Raw genomic sequence first — 14,060 nt, forward strand, 5'->3', positions numbered from 1 at the left:
TTGCCAGATGAAGGGAACAGCTAAGGAACAATGGTCAACTTGAGAGTAAGGCCACAGGTGGACGATGAATGGTCCCTCCCAGAGGAAATAAAAGAGGAGCGAAAGGGGAGTGGAGTTTGCAGGAGACAATTAGTTCACTTCATTGGTTCGTGACTCTCTGAGATTCCTTGCCAAGTTTTGCAGATATCGTCCTGGCAGCTGTCCAAGCCAAATAAGGTCTGTGACTGTAAATCCACCCTCAAAAGACTTTGCTGGATGTGAATGAGAAGAATTCACAGTCAATTAATAAAAGGGGTTTTTGTTGGGACAAGGAGTTTGCTTCATGCTCTCGGGAAGCCTCGGTCAGAGCACTAAGAGATATGGAGACCTCCAATTCTTCTACCATCTTGGGGAATATCTCAATTTTTGCAGTCAAGATAGCTCATTCTTATTCATCTGTTCCCCCCACTCCTTCGTGACACACCACGCCCACCAAACCACGCCCACAGAGCCAGTAGTAAAAAAAATTGAATTTCACCACTGGCTGGAACGTATGGTTAGAACAAGCTAAAAAGCCAACAAACAAACTGGAAAAACTCACTTTGTTCTTCGCCAGCTAGGAAAAACAAATTCCTTTAAAAAAAAAAAGCAACCTCATTTTCTTTTGAAATTAAAACCCTAAAAAAAAGAAGCGACGGATTGATAAGAGACTACTATTCAGCCACGGTCATTGAGTTCTCACGACTGTAGGGCTGTGGACGTTGGTTCCCAAATAAGCGGATGTGCTTACTCACAGTTTAGAAAGGCGCTGATCCTTACAACGAACATGTTGACAACAGGGGTTTCCATTTTATAGATATAACAAAAAAATAAACATTCATTTGGGGGGAGGGGGGGGAAAGAGAGTCAAACCCATCCCGAAGGGAGAACACAAATCAGCCAAGGTTTAGTGTAGCAAAGCAGATACGTTACGCTGATAAAATTGCAGTGAACCTTACAAACGGGTCAGCTTAGATGGATGTGTATTTGCAAACTTCTCTCCCCGGGGCTTGTGACATATGAGCTGGAGTTTATTTTTTCTAGAAAGTGCTAATGGAACTAGGAAGAATGCGTTTCGTTCTGGTTAATGGCTGGCACGGCTACAAGAAAGGCTTCCCAAAAGGCAATAAATTCAAGCTGGAATTTGTGAAAAACCAACTCTTTGGCTGTATAAAGCAACGAAGATTTTATTCATGAACTGATTTGGGGGGATTTATGTTATATTATTACTAGTAGCTGGACACCCGTGCTTCGCTACAAAACTGTAAGGAGCCCCAGGCTGCTCCTGAGTGAAGGAGTGGAACTGAGGTAACGGAATGTGAGGCAACTGGCGTTTGGAACAGAGTTCTTTTCAGGTGGGGAGAGGGAGTAGAATGTCTAAACTTACGCCCATTGTAGTATCCCCATGGTCACATGGTCAAAATTCAGATGTTTGGCAATGGACTCATATATATGACAGGTTGCAGTGGCCTGGGGTGTGTGTCATGTGATGAACTTTTCTGACCTTCTGACAATCAATGGGGAAGCCGGATTCACTTTACAACTGGGTTACTAACTGAACACAGATGGAAGGCCAAAGGAAAAGGAGACAGCAGAGATTGAGCTGGTTAGATCGTCCCATCAACGCAATGAATGTGAATTGGGGTGAACTCTGGAAGACAATGGGGGACAGGGAGAGGGTGTGTTGTAGACTCTGAGGTCACAAAGAGTTGGACACAACTTAGTAGCTGAACAACAACATAAATAAGTTAGTAACCATCTCAGCACCAGAACAGTTGTCATTTGGGGTAGCCAGTCTACTCGGTCAAATGATAGTTCGACCTGAGATCCTCAACTGTTGAAACCTGTTAGTGTTGTTTTTTCGTCTTAGAAAACCTCTGTGGCGACTTCTTCGAAGTTCTTCCTTTAAAGTGATCCAATTTGGAGCAGTGGTTAAGGCACTGGGCTAGAAAGCAGGAGATGGTGAGTTCTAGTCCTGCCCTAGGCATGAAATCTAGCTGGGTGATTTGGGGTCAAGCACTAGGAGATGATGAGTTCTAGTCCTGCCTTAGGCATGAAAGCCAGCTGGGTGACTTTGAGCCAACCACCAGGAGACAGTGAGTTCTAGTCCCGCCTTAGCCATGAAAGCCGGCTGGGAGAGTTTGGGCTAATCACCAGGAGATGGTGAGTTCTAGTCCCGCCTTAGTCATGAAAGCCAGCTATCTGGTGACTTTGGGCCTGTCACTCTCTTTCTCTCTCTCAGCGCAATCGACCTCACAGGGTTGTTGTTATTGTGGGGGAAAGTAGGAGGAAGATGATGTGTTGGATATGTTGACTGCCTTGGGTTCACTTCCTTCCTGAGGAAATGAAAAGCTATCCATCCTGTTACCCCCAAGAAGATAGCTCCACAAGCCGAATTTAAGACCTCAAAAGGCCCCAAGGCAAATAACCTGAACCTCGTGTTGTTTTAAATCATTGCAAAGAAAAAGCGAAAAGAATCAATGCAGGGGGAAAAAATGCATATTGACCATTGTTTCAAGGCACTTTCTTGTGCTAGTTCTAATTCCTCTCAGTCCCGAATGCCACTTCAAAGTTGCAAATGGAAATTAACAAATAGCCTAGTAATCAGAGGTGAGCATGAGCTTATTAGTCTTGCTTTGATCATTTCAATGGGAAAAGGGTCGCTGCGTTTGCTGTGGGATGAGCGACCGTCTTTTCCTCTGCCGTGTTATCATCCAGAAATTTATCATTGCGGCAAAGGACCAGGCAGAAAGGAAAACAACTCAAAGAACAAAGTACTTTATTTCAAAGCAGTGGGACTTACGGTGGTTCATATCCTGATGAAAGCTGTATTTACTGAAAACCTGGCTTCACGTCACCTACTGAGATGAGATTAGAGCTGCATATATTCCAAAGCAGGGAAGAGGGAGACATGAGACGTCGCTGGCCATCCCACCTCAAAAAAAAATGCATGAAAGATATTGTTACCTGCAATTTTGGGACCATTTCCAGATATTAGCATGGTTTTACAGAGAGGGAAGGGGCCTTAGAGGTCTTCTAGTCCAACCCCCTGCTCAGGGACAAGTACCTACCCATTTCAGACCAATGGTTGTTTAATCCTCCAGGAATGGAGCAACCACAACTTCTGGAGGCAAGCTGTTCCCTTGATGAATTGTTTTACTGTCAGAAAAATTCTCGTTAGTTCTTGCTTCTCTCCTTAACTGGTTTCCATCCATTGTTTCTTGTCCTGCATTCGGGTGCTTTGGAGAATAGATTGATAACCCCCCCCCCTCTTCTTAATGGCAGCCCCTTAAATATTGGAATAGTTATACAACCCCACTACATATTGTTGGGAGAAATGTCCTTCTGGGTTCAGTTCCAAGTGGGGGGAAAAGACACTGGAAACATGGAGGATGGATGGTTTAATGGTGGACAGGATCACATGGCTTGAGCCCCTGAACAGAAAATGGGGATCCCAGGCTCCAAAGAGGCAGAGATGCTGAAAGTCCCTGGTTTTGTGCCCTCTCTGGCCTTTGATCTTGAGCTTGTATTCTGATTGGTTGTCAGACTCCCATGGGGCCATGTAGGGGCAACTCTCTAGGCTGTGTGTTGAGTCCAAGTTTGGTTGAGCATTGCTTCTTCCCAGGTGCCCTGTGTGAGATGGGTCTAGGGCTAATACTATCATGCCTTAATGCCATCACCCTCACGGGGAAGGGGGAGATCTTTGTTATGTAGAATAGACTGGCTCAGGTCTTTTAATGGCCCATTGACAGAGGTGGGAACTATTACGAGTGAGTCTACTTCCTGCTTAAAAAAAATTTTTTTTCCCCATTTCTGATCCAGGGAAATATAATATTCTGCCTTTTCAATATTTTCTAGGATATTTCATTCTTCTAGGAAGAAGGGTGGGTTTTAACTTCCTACAATATAATATAATAACAATACAACCCTACTGCATTGGATAAATATCTTTAGGCCTAAAAGAGTGTTGTGAGATTTAGGGGTTCAGCAGAGCGATGGCATGGTTATGCTTTGATTCTCCAGGTTTCATGCTGTTTGATTCACCATCAGGTCAAGCTCAGCTCCTCATAACTTACACGCACACGTACCTGCCCTGTTTTCTTGGCAACTGCACGAAAATGATTTCTCAGAGCCTTACAGGATATTTGGTTTTCCAACTTCCCAATGTCACTGTGAGATTGGAAATTTCCTAGTGAGGTCTCCTTTAAGTATTAACAAGGATAGCCTGGCTAAGCCACGATTAGCTTAACTTCTGTTTCCATCGCAGTGTCATTATTTTGAGCCTCTCTTTACCATAATATATATATGGCTGTGTGTGTGTGTGTGTGTGTGTGTGTATTCCAGCATAACTCTGGAACGCCTCCAGCAATTTCAACCAAACTTGGTACACAGATGACTTACTCTCTGGAAACAAATACTGTGGGGGGTAAGACACCCCTAACACTCCTCGGGGGTGTGTGTGTTCTGTTAAGATGCAGCCTGTTGTGCCTTAAAATGGTTTCTACTGTACTGCCCTAAAATGGCTTCCACTGTACAGCGCAGTGGAGTTGCCATGGTAACGGCTTCACTGTACTCCACAGGGGGGCTCCCTCTGGTAAGGAGGAAAATCCAATATTAGAAATTACATTTGGTCCAGACATTCCCCCCCCCCCCCTATAAAAAATACCCTGGCAATGCCAGGTTATCTGCTAGTGCTTAATAAATAGGATCTCATCTCACTGAACCATCAACAGCTGGAAGATGCCACCCAGCACTGTTATTTCATCAGGCCTGACACCTCGTCAATTTTGGGAATTGGTACTGTGTTCTTCGGGGTCAAGTTTTACTTCGCTTCAGATTTATTTCACATATAACTGTTGTGTCATTTAAACGAATAGGTGGGTGTATTTGTTTGTGTACATGCACATGTTTTCGTTTAAAAAAAAAGGGCACCTTGGGTAAACCATAAAATATCCCTAAATTATTATATGTTCCAGTGGCAGCCAAAATGTTGCATAACATGTCATTACGTTTAGTCTCAAACTTGCTTTCCTTGTTTTAATAATGGTAATTGACATTCGGTGGGGAAGGAAGAGCATCAGCAGGGGAAAAGCTGAAATGAATGCAACAGCCTTATGGAGAAGAAGTAGGATTATTCAGCCCAAATATTTTATTTATTTTATTTAGTTGGTAAAACATGTACGAGATAACAGGTATAAGTATAAACATGGACACGGACACAGGAAATGGAGATGAATAAATGGGGACAGTAGGACAGGGACGGTAGGCACGCTGGTGCGCTTATGCACGCCTCCTTTACGGACCTCTTAGGAATGGGGTGAGGTCCACGGTAAGACAGTTTGAGGTTGAATTATTGTTTGCAAATGTAACAACGGAGTCAGGTAGAGCATTCCAGGCGTTGACCGCTCTGTTGCTGAAGTCTCATTTTCTGCAGTCGAGTTTGGAGCAGTTTACCTTGAGTTTGTATCGATTGTTTGCCCGTGTATTATTAAGGTTGAAGCTGAAGTAGTCGTTGACAAGTAGGACGTTGTAGCAGACAATTTTATGTACTACGCTTTGGTTGGACCTTAGTCGGCGTAGTTCCAGATTGTCCAAGCCCAAAATTTCGAGCCTGGTGGCTTAAGGGATTCTGTTGTGAGCAGAGGAGTGGAGGACTCTTCTCGTGAAATACCTCTGGACCCGCTCGATCATATTAATGTACAATATACTGTACAGTGTGGATTCCAGGCAGATGAGCTGTATTCGAGGATTGGTCTGGCAAAGGTTTTGTATGCCCTTGTTAGCAATACAGTGTTACCGGAGAAAAAGCTTTGCAAGATTAGGTTGACAACTCTTAATGCCTTTTTGGCAATGCTGTTACGGTGAGCTCTGGGGCTTAGATCGTTTGTGACGAGTACTCCAAGGTCCTTGACAGAGTGAGGGTCATCTACAAGGTCATATCCACCCAGGTTGTATTTGGTTTTGTGATTTTTGTTCCCATTGTGTAGGACAGAGCCTTTGTTAGATGAGATTTGGAGTTGCCAATTGCGCGACCATTCTGACACATAGTCAAGGCCGCTCTGTATGGTAGCAGCATTGTCGGTAGATGATAGATAGATAGATAGATAGATAGATAGATAGATAGATAGATAGATAGATGGGAGGGAGGGAGGGAGGGAGGGAGGGAGGGAGGAGAGAGAGAGAGAGAGAGAGAGAGAGAGAGAGAGAGAGAGAGAGAGAGAGAGAGAGAGAGAGAGAGAGAGAGAATTGTCCTAAAAATGCGAGTTCCAGGTGTAGTTATAAAAGAAACAGACATTGTGATCTCCGGAACTTTGAAATATATTGTTCACTAAGCTTTCATTAGCCACTGCTAACATCGTCAGAGTGTAAAAGCCATTAAAGAGATACCTGCCTTTATACAATGTTAATCAACTTGGCCATTGCGCGCATGATAGGCCCACCCACCCACCTCCCACCTGTAATTAGCGTTGTTGTTTTTACATCATATTCCTTCCTCCCTTATTGAACACAGCTTGGGCTGTTCCTCCCCAGGAAATAATGCTGAGCTATCTGATGTTGAGATAGATAGATAGATGATAGATAGATAGATAGATAGATAGATAGATAGATAGATAGATAGATAGATAGATAGAGATAGAGATAGAGATAGAAGAAAAAACTTTTTGATTTCTTCCTTACAAAAATAAAGTCAAAGAAAAGAACAATAATGCTAACAGAGACATTCTTTGGCCCTGCCAACCTGCTTAGATCATCCCCCCCAATAAACATCACCCTTATTTATCCTAATTCTGAAGGAGAAGCTGGAACGTGATTATAAAACTATTCTTGCACAATGTCCAGTTTTCCTTGGATTCCCACCCTCATGTAACGAGATGGTTTATTGTCATCTAGAAAGCCTTGGTCACCAAGTTCTTCAGAATTTGGCCTGAGTGGCCAGTTTTCTCCTTGCACAATCTTGCGCTCCCCGAAGTCTGTTCAACTTGCAGCGACAGCTCATCATACTTAATTCCAGCAGATGGAAACGGGCAGCTGCAAATTCCTTGAAGTGAGGAATGGAGAATATTTACACTTCCAGGTATTATGACGCTACTACGGTTGCCAACATCTGCAGCCAGGCTAGCGAATGGAGGAGGAAGTTGGCCACAGCTGGATGATAGTTCTTCTGCTCCAAGAAATGAATTTAGGAGAAGGTCACGTCACGCTGATTCTGGAGGCCTTGCAGATAAGTTAGAACAGTACTTGTAATGGGAATAGTAACGCCACATTACCAAAAAAAAGATGTTGAGACTTTGGAGAAAGTGCAGAGAAGTGCAACAATGATGATAAAAGGTCTGGAGACTAAAACATATAAACAACGGTTGCAGGAATTGCGATGGATGGAAGCTAATTGTCAAGTTAAAAAGCATGAAGGTTTGAAAGAAGCAAATCGGTTCAATCTTGACACTAATCAAGGAGAGAAGCAACCTGGAATTAAGGAGAAACTTCCTAATGGTAAGGACAATTAACCAGTGGAACAGCTTGCCACCAGAAGTCCAGTGGGCGCTCCATCACTGGAAGTTTTTAAGAAGAGACTGGACAGCCATTTATCTGGAATTGTGTAGGGTTTCCTGCTTGAGCAGGGGGTTGGACTAGAAGGCCTCCAAGGTCCCTTCAAGTCTGTTACTCTGTTATTCTGCTTTGTCCTTTCACTCCTTTGTAAGCACAAGATTTGCCTCCCTTGGCTGCCTAAGGGAGGGATGAGCCTTTCAAAGCCTACAATTAGATAAGGGACAGGGAGATAAGAAAGGAGATAAAAGCTGTGAGCTTTTGACATTTAAGACATTTTTAAGGAATTTTTTTTACAGAAACTAAAGAAACCCATTGCAAGCTTCTTCTTCTTCTTCTTTTTTTGCTAATGTCCAGCATTGATATTCACATGTGCTTTCCCTTAGAATAGGAACAGAACATTGTGTTTGAATACAAACTGCACCGATTCTTCATTGTAATCCATTGTAAATAGCAATAAATGTCACCCCGATTAACATCTCGGCTCTTTGTGTCTCTCGATCTCCTGGCTGTCCTTACCGGCAACTGACAAATCCCAAATATGGGGTGGATCCTGCTGCCTTTGAAACCCTACCATTTCCAAAAGTTTTCCCTACCAGGAATACCAAATCACCCTGTTTTTGGAAAGAAATTCACTCTGCTATTTAACACCATAATGAAACTAAGAATGGGCTGCTCTGTACAGTCTAACAACTTCTTTTAAGACTACAGGTAAAGGTTCCCCTCGCACATATGTGCTAATCATTCCCGACTCTAGGGGGTGGTGCTCACTCCATTTCAAAGCTGAAGAGCCAAGCGCTGTCTGAAGACGTCTCCGTGGTCATGTGGCCGGCATGACTCAACGCCAAAGGCGCACGGAACGCTGTTACTTTCCCACCAAAGGTGGTTCCTATTTTTCTACTTGCATTTTACATCCTTTTGAACTGCTAGGTTGGCAGAAGCTGGGAGACATAACGGGAGCTCACCCTGTTACGCGGCGCTAGCGATTCGAACCGCCGACCTTCCTGATCGACAGGTTCAGTGTCTTAGCCACTGAGCCACCACGTCCCTAGATCAGAGGTGTCAAACTCAATTTCATTGAGGGCCGCATCAGGGTTGTGTTTGATCTTGGGGATGGGGGGAAGGTGGGCGTGGCCAGGTGGGTGTGGCCAGCTCGACATCACTTGTGTCAGCGGAAACTTGTGGCCAGGGCTGGGAGGGGGAAGGGATCCACTTTTCCTAGTAGTTTGTTTTGCTAGCATTCTGCCAGCAAAAACGGAGCTGGGGGGGGCACGCGGCCCCCACCGAGCTCCATTTTTGCTGGCAGAGGCATCGTGAGCCAGTCCTTTGGTGTTTCCAGGATGGCCAGATCTAAGCACCCTGCAGGCCAGAATTGGCCTGTGGGCCTTGAGTTTCACACCCCTGGACTAGATGACCTCCAAGGTCCCTTCTCACCGTACAAGCAGTCCTCGACTTACAACAGTTCATTTAGTGACCGTTCAAATTTTAAAAGGGCATGAGGAAAAAGTGATTTATGGCCATTTTTCACACTTATGTCCGTTGTAGCGCCCATGTGATCAGATTTTGGATATTTGGCAACTGACCTGTATTTATGACGGTTGCAGCGTCCTGGGGTCACCTGATCCCCTTTTGCAACCTTCTGACAAGCAAAATCAATGGGGAAGCCAGATTCACTTAACAACCATGCTGCTAACTTAAGAACTGCAGTGATTCACTTAACAGTGGGGAAAAGAAAGGTTTTAAAACAGGGCAAAATTCACTGCGCACATATCTCACTTAACAAGAGAGGTTTTAGGCTCAATTACAGTTGTAAGTTGAGGACGATATGTATTGGTAGGGATAGAATCAAGATCCCGTGAAGGGTTAATACCACTTTATAAGGCCTTGGTAAGGCCACACTTGGAATCCTGCATTCAGTTCTGGTTGCCATGATGTAAAAAAGATGTGGAATCTCTAGAAAGCTGCAGAGAAGAGCAACAAAGAGGATTAGGGGACTGGAGACTAAAACGTATGAAGAATGGTTGCAGGAACTGGGTATGTTTAGTTTAAGAGAAAGAAGGATTAGGGGAGACATGATAGCAGTCTTCCAATATCTCAGGGGTTGCCACAAAGAAGAGGGAGTCAAACTGTTCTCCAAGGCACCTGAGGGTAGAACAAGAAGCAATGGGTGGAAACTAATCAAGGAGAGAAGCAACCTAGAACAGGAGGAGAAATTTCCTGACAGTTAGAACAATTAATCAGTGGAACAGAAGTTGCCTCCAGAAGTTGTAAATGTCCCAACACTGGAAGTCTTTAAGAAGATGCTGGATAGCCTTTTCTCTGAAAAAGTATAAGATTTCCTGCCTAAGCAGTGGGTTGGACTAGAAGACCTCCAAGGTCCCTTCCAACTCTGTTATTCTATTCTATTCCATTCCATTCTATTCTATTCTACTCTTATGCTATTCTATTGCTCTTGCTCTTGCTATTCTATTCTATTCTATTCTACTCTTATTGCTATTCTATTCTATTCCATTCTATTCTACTCTACTCTTATTGTTATTCTATTACTATTCTATTCTATTCCATTCCATTCCATTCTATTCTACTCTTATTGCTATTGTATTCTATTGGTATTGGTATTGGCATTGGTATCCTATCCTATCCTATCCTATCCCATCCCATCCCATCCCATCCCACTGTTACTATTTCAATGTGCAAACATCTCAGACAGGCCAACACTGTCTTTTGTCCCCCTCCAAAATGGGGGGTGGGGAGATTTAGTTCACGTCCCACCCAAACTGTCTGCCATTGTGTCGGGAAAAAATGTCACCGGTGAATGAGTCACTCCCCAGAGATTACCTGGCACCCACGTCCTGGTGAGCCTAAATATTAAAACTCCATTTTAAACACATGCCTTTTCCATTTGCAAAGCCACTCTATCTGCATTTTAAATAGGTAAGAAAAGGGGGGGGGAGTGGGGAAGGGGGGAGAAATATGCTTCCAGCAGACAAGGCAGCAGTAGTCCTATCTAAATTATTATGATCTAGTGTTTTCTTTGGTTTTGGTTTTTTTTTTAAAAAAAACCCAAACAAATTGCTCCCCCTGTTTTATTATTGAGGCTGTTTAAAGAAAATTAGTGAATCATTAAAAATAGATAGATGAGTCCCTGGGAAGAACAAACTGTGTTTTTGCTGGCGAAATAAAGGCAATAAGGCACTACGTGATTTCCTAAGCTTTGCCAGAATATACTGAGATGTTGTGGTGGTAGAGAGGAGAGGCCCACTGACATCAATGCATCAACATCCCCCAAGCTGTAATTGCTGTTTTCATCAAACTTCCTCTTCGCCCTCCTTTCCCCATCATGGATAAATTGCTTTCTTTAATTAGGATTCGGTATCCACTAACATCAGAAAACCCCATTACACTCCAGAGGAACTGCTCGCTAAATAAACATAGATAAGATGATGACGTCATTAAGGTTGGGACATAGAACACAAACTAACACGGTTGGAAGGGACCTTGGAGGTCTTCTAGTCTAACCCTCTGCTCAAGTAATGAGACCCTATGCTATTCCGGGCAAATGGCAGTCCAGTCTCTTCTTAAAAATCAACGACTTCTGGTGGCAAGCTGTTCCACTGATGAATTGTTCTAACTGTCAGGAAGTTTCTCCTCAGTTTTAAGTTGCTTCTCTCCTGGATTAGTTTCCACCCATTGCTTCTTGTTCCACCCTCAGGTGCCTTGGAGAATAGTTTGACTCCCTCTTCTTTGTGGCAACCCCTGAGATATTGGAAGACTGCTATCATGTCTCCCCTAGTCCTTCTTTTCATTAAAGTAGACATACCCAGTTCCAGCAACCGTTCTTCATATGTTTTAGCCTCCAGTCCCCTAATCCTCTTTGTTGCTCTTCTCTGCACCCTTTCTAAAGTCTCCACATCTTTTTTACATCATGGCGACCAAAACTGGATGCTGGATACCAAGTGTGGCCTTACCAAGGCATTATAAAGTGGTATTAACACTTCATGTGATCTTGATTCTATCCCTCTGTTGATGCAGCCTAGAACTGTGTTGGCTTTTTTGGCTGTGGAGCAATTTCAATTCAAATCTTCCCAGATGAAATCTGTCCCTCTGCTTGCAATCTTGTGCTGAATGACGGAGAGAAGAAGCAGAACAGAACAGAATAACAGAGTTGGAAGGGACCTTGTAGGTCATCTAGTCCAACACACAAACCCCAAGCAGGAGACCCTACACCATTTCTGACAAATGGCAGTCCGGTCTTTTCTTGAAATCCTCCAGTGATGAAGCTCCCACAACTTCTGAAGGCAACTTCTGTCCCATGGGTTGATTGTTCTCACTGTCAGAAAGTTCCTCCTTATTTCTAGATTGAATATCTCCCTTGTTCAGTTTCTATTCGTTATTCGTCTGGCTTTTGAGTGCCTTGGAAAACACCTTGACCCCCTCCTCTCTATGGCAGCCCTTCAAATACTGGAAGACTGCTATCTTGTCTCCCTTGGTCCTTCTCTTCACTAGACTAGCCATGCCCAGTTCCTGCAACCGTTCATCGTACGTTTTAGCCTCCAGTCCCCTAATCCTCTTTCTTGCTCTTCTGTGCACTCTTTCTAGAGTCTTTATATCTTATTTATAGTCTGGTGACCAAACCTGGATGCAGTACTCTAGGTGTGGTCTTACTAAAGCTTTATAGAGTGGTATTAATACTTCTTGATTGAATCCCTCTGTTAATGCAATTTAGGATTGCATTGGCAACACAAGCAGCTTGACAGTTTGTAAAAATATGCAGCTTGGCCTCAGTCCTCGAGATAAAACGAGCCGTAATGCAAAGCAAATTAAAAATAAATATATGCATGTTGCATGAACGGGTTATTTAGATTGCTGTGAAGTTGCTCCAACTTTTAATTGCTTTTTTTGTTTGTTTGTTTGTTTCCTGCATACCAGGGACACACTTCGTGAAACATGCATCATTAGCTGTTTATTTTCGGATTTTCTTGCCTCCTAAAGAATAATCATACAGGAGATACAGATGCTCAGTAGAGAGGGATGGTTTTGTTGGTAGAGCCCCCCCAAAAAATTCATATCCTCTTCTACAGGTGTGTGAACCAGCTGAAAGCCAGCTAACCTGAATCCGGTGAGAGGATTAGATTGGAATTTGTGATCTCAGACAAAAGGTGAATTGATTTGAGACTTGATTTGATGCTCATCGAGTGAGATTAATGAGGAAACGCCAAAACTCGATGGGGGTGTTTGCACAGAAGAATGTAAAATAATTGACTCCTTAGACCACCAAATGGCGGTCCGTGAGAAAATTTTGGTGGTCCGCAGAAAAATTATTTGCATTTTATATATTGCACTAAATCCTCAAACTACGGCCCCTGGGATGGATACGTGTAATGAACGCATGTGTTGCTGCAGAGAGTCTCCCCCTTCGGGGTCTTTTTGTGAGGGTCGGAGGGGGGCAGAAATTCTGACTTGGGGTCCGCTTCAGCCTCCTGGTGGGGGGGCTTTGGGCGAAGGCTGGAGGGAAGAACTGCTGGTGGCGAAGAGCCGGAGGGCCTCGTTCCAGTGGGACTGCATCATGGCCTGGAACTGAGTCCTTTTGGAGAGGGTGCGGCTAACAAATTAAATTTCATTCATTCATTCATCATCTCAGCCCGCTGAGCCTCCAAGCGCCGGTACCTAGCCTTGCACTCCCGCAGATCTTCCTTCTGCTTGGAAAGCCTATGCTCCTAGTCCTCAGTGAGGTGCTTCTGCTGAGCCTCCTTCTCAGTCAGATCCATTTTGAACTGAGCTCTTTTGCCAACTCTTTCTCCTGGGGGCTGCTTAGCTCCAGCAACTGCTCCCTGTTGGGGCCCTAAGGACCCTGGGCGAGCAGGCGAGGAGGGGCTGGGAGGGGAGGGGCAAGTAGAGGCCGACGATGCGCCCCTCAACATGAGTGACATCGACTTGGCCACTCCCACCCAGTCACATGACCACCTAGCCATGCCCACCCAGCTGGTCATTAGGCAGATCGTATTAGTGGTCCGCGGGATTTAAAATTATGAATTTAGTGGTCCCGGAGGTCCGAAAGGTTTGGGGTTCCTGTCTTGCAGGACATTAATCATGCAAAATTTGGGTATTTTTAAAGGAGTCCAATCTTTCTTGTGATGTATTCCTCCAGGGAGAAGCAATAAAAGGAATTATTAAGCTGCAACAGTAATAGAATCTGCCCTCCTGCTGATTGGTCCAAAGTCACCCCACCAGCTTTCATGGCTAAGGCAGGACTAGAACTCACAGCCTCCTGATGATTGGTCTAAAGTCACCCAGATGGTTTTCATGGCTAAGGCGGGACTAGAACTTCAAACGGTCACTAAATGAAGTATTGTGAAGACCATCTGTAATAGATTAAAACTTGAGTTATGGCTTAGGATGATGTACCAATCCACTCTAGGAGGCGGGTATGTTGATTGATTAGAATGGTTTTTATTCTGCTTGGTGTCATGACTTTGGACAGTCTACGGGATATGTTA

Source organism: Natrix helvetica (assembly GCF_964273705.1).
Source record: "Natrix helvetica genome assembly, chromosome: 7".
Taxonomy (NCBI): Eukaryota; Metazoa; Chordata; class Lepidosauria; order Squamata; family Natricidae; genus Natrix; species Natrix helvetica.